The following is a 3,618-nucleotide window of genomic DNA, read 5'->3' as shown; positions in this document are numbered from 1 at the left end:
TAGGGTGACCAGATGTCCCATTTTTATAGGGACAGTCCCGATTTTTGCATCTTTTTCTTATATAGGCTCCTATTACCCCCCACCCCCTGTCCCGATTTTTCACATCTGCTGTCTGGTCACCCTAACTCTCACTCTCCTACCACCTTGCTGTGTCCCTCCCCCAGTTTCAGGGGTACTCTGTCTGTTCTCTGCAGTAGCACTCCCACCTTTGCCTGGATTGGGCTGGGGTTGGTTTTCCATTCTCCTCTCCTCCCAAACATGTTTCACAGCTAGAAATGCCTGCCTGGTTTAGAGCAAAGCTCTTTGCTTGGCCACACCACAGACTGGAGCTCCATTGGGATCATCCCCACCTAGGCCTGAACCTGCAGGTTACTGCATGTGGGTGGGCCCCTGCTTCTACGTATAGCCCCATGGGATTTTGTTGTAGAAAGAGAGAACCTGGAGCATAGGGCCTGGTGTAAAGCCGGAGGCCTGAACCAAAGTCAGCAAAAGCCAGGCTATGAGCAAAAGCCAGGCCCTGCCATAAGCAAAGCCTTGCTTACAAGTTCACTGTCTGGTACATGAACTTGGCAAAGACATGGTGAGCCATTGCTATAACACAGGCACTCCTAAGAACAGGGTGGATTTGATTTAATCATGGATTTCTACATAAAAGTGCATTCTTGTTGGTTGGTATAACCTTGATACATATTCTTCACAACTCAGAGGTAGATGTAGGTTTCATTTTTAGAAGGTACACACTATACATTTTTAAAGTGATTTATTTTGTAAACTTTTCAGATTAGTTTTACAGCTATATCAGAAAATGAATGATTGTTCGGTTATTTCATTAACCAAAGGTAATTGAAGCAGATATTTATGAAGTCATTGGGAAATGAACTATCTCCAATTCAACAGGTTAATCCTTACTATTTGGAGGATTTTCTAGCCACGCTGTATTAGGAGGAGAACATCAACAGACAGACATTTAAATTGTTTTATTTAATTAAAAACAACGTTCTGTATTCTGGATTTTTTTCTTCAACAGCAAACATATAATATTTTAACAAAACAAGCATTTGAATTTAGTTAAACATTCAAGTATTTTTTAAATCAGGTTTGTTTTTGTTAAAATTGTTTTTAACTAAAAGAGTTAAATGAAATATTTTTTTTTAAAATTGACTGTGTCAGCCAGGTCAACATGAGAAACTTAAAATATTGGCTTCTGTAGCTAACTCAGTCGTCTTCACCTTCATTTTCCTGTTTGTTCATAATCTGAAAAAGAAAAACAAGCTTTCCTGCTTTTTCAGGACCCAAATGATTTCTCAATTTGGAATGAATTAGTCCAAAGGAAGAAAAGATTCTTTCTACACCGGCAGAAGAAGCTACTGCTGTTAAAAGTGAGATGATCACTTCAACAGTCTCTGAATCCAAGTGTTTAAGTGACTTCCACCAGTTCACTGATGTAACTTTCTTTAAAACATCATCAGCAAATATATATTTCTTGAATGGTTCACCCTTAGCTCTGAAGTTTATTATAGTTGGCATTATGAAGGGATGATTGCTGGATGTCCATGTCATAGCCAACTCCTCTTCTTCAGCAGTTAATGTTTGACCCTGGTACGGAGTATTGAGAATATTTGCAAGAAAATGACCTGGAGATAGTGCTTGTCCCATTCGTTTTTTTAATGCGTGTGATTTAACTGTCATTGCATATTTCTCTTTTTAAGATCTCAGTTCCTTCCAAATTTCAACAGTGTCAGCAATAAAACAGCTATTTCTCTGCATTCTGTTCAAGGCTACAGAAATAGGCTTCAGGCAGCATGTGTTCAACATCTCTCTTAAACTCAATGTTGAGAACTTTGGCTGTGACAGTGCCATCTATTTTTTCACGATTTTGTTCACAAACTGTCATCAGATTAGGCCAGTTCTTGATATCGTGCTCAAAACAGTCCACTACTGAGTTCCATCACATGTCTTGTGGGCGAGTTAGCTTGGTTCCTCCCACTTTTTTCAGAGCAGCTTCTGCAAAGTGGTTGTTACGGAAGTATTTTGCAATTTCAACAACATTAGCCTTTATTTCTGGAACACTGAAGTCTTTGGCTAGGAGGTTCATCAAATGAGCACTACAACCGTATTTTATTAGCTTAGGACTCTCTTCACTCTCTTCTAAATTTCTTCTCATCTTGGATACATTTGCAGCATTGTCTGTGACCAAGCTGTGTACTAGACATTTGAATTTTTTTTTTCACAGTTTGTTTGTAAGTATTCTGTTCTTCTTGTAAGTATTCTGCTGTGTGTGCATTTCCTGATGTATCAATTGTTTCTGTAAGGAAGACATTCCCTTCTTCTGTTGTCACACAAGCACATACAACATGATCATTGTGGATACTGCTCCACCCATCAAGACTCAGGTTAACAATTTCACCCTCTAGACCTTTTGCACACTGCTCAATTTCTCTTTCATACACTTTATCCAGCAGTTTCCCTGCGACATCTGCTCTGTTGGGTGAACTGTATCCTGGTCTTAATGACTGAACCATGCTAATGAAGTGTTGGTTCTCAATCATACGGAAAGGAGAGTTTGTTGCATAAACAAAGCGGGCAATTTTTTCATCAATTACCTCTTTTTGTAATCTGCTGGTTCTTATCTCAAACTTATCTATGGTTGTTTCTGGATGATGAAGGTTTTTTTTTTCTTTTCTCACCTCTATATATTATTTATTTATTTAAAAACATGTTTGCTGTTAACAAGCATGTTATCTCTGGAGACACAAATCCACAGTTTGAGAACTGCAAAACTAAACATCTCTGATGGTATCTTCTAGACTGAGCACTGAATCCCATTCGGTAGATAGAAAGATTAACCTAAATAATCTATATAGAAGCCCCTGCAACCCCATAAAATTGGGTCCCTAATCCATGAACTATTGGAACTAATTTTCAAAACTTCCTAAACATTACATGAATATATTGTCTCATACTATAGAATTAAAATTTATAATCCCTATTCCATGATGAGATGTCTTTGAGCTATAATGTATCTTAATTAAAACGATCTTTAGATAGGTTTTTTCCTCAAAAAGCATTTTAACCAAAAAATCCGATTTAAATTTTAAAAATCCGATTTTTTTTTTAAATCACTGATTTTTATCCACTCTACCTAAGAAGTACTGGGCACTGGGTATTCATATAGACACATTCCAGAAGGCTAGTACAGGTACACCCCAACACAGAGTTATGGCATAAATACAGTCCTGAGAGATGGTACAGGAACACACCGACCCTGAGTAAGACAAGGACGGCAAGGCAGGGTGTTGGATAAAGATGTTTTGTTTAATCCAGGCGGTACAAGGTGTAGGGTCAGGAGAGTAATACGGAACTTGTTCGTATCAATGTATGAAAGAGAAGTCATAGGAGGGGCACTTTTGTTCCGCCTAGGGGACAGCAGAAAGTCCCACTCCTGATTGAGCTGGTCCATTGTCAGAGGCATACATGTGTTACTGTACATGTAGAATCTATGAGGCACTAGGACCGTGCTTCGTCGGCAATAGTGTTACCATACGTCCGGATTTTCCCGGACCTGTCCGGATTTTTGGTCTTCAAATCCCCGTCCGGGGGGAATTGCCAAAAAGCCGG

General features: G+C 39.0%; 1 protein-coding gene across 2 annotated transcripts in view; it reads left to right on the top strand.

Annotated features, from left to right (window-relative positions):
• The first annotated feature begins 307 nt into the window (after positions 1–307).
• HGSNAT (heparan-alpha-glucosaminide N-acetyltransferase) overlaps positions 308–3,618 on the top strand; it is a 30,396-nt gene continuing 27,085 nt past the window's right edge. The window contains exon 1 of one of the 2 annotated variants that reach the window (XM_026653319.2): positions 308–382. The gene's annotated coding sequence lies outside the window, so the exon portion shown is untranslated. The remainder of the gene's footprint in view (positions 383–3,618) is intronic. The other variant, XM_026653320.2, reaches the window with a different exon arrangement.

This window comes from Terrapene carolina, unplaced genomic scaffold, assembly GCF_002925995.2.
Source record: "Terrapene carolina triunguis isolate 2854851 unplaced genomic scaffold, T_m_triunguis-2.0 Scaffold136, whole genome shotgun sequence".
Classification (NCBI taxonomy): Eukaryota; Metazoa; Chordata; order Testudines; family Emydidae; genus Terrapene; species Terrapene triunguis.
This window is presented reverse-complemented; position numbering and strand designations above follow the sequence as displayed.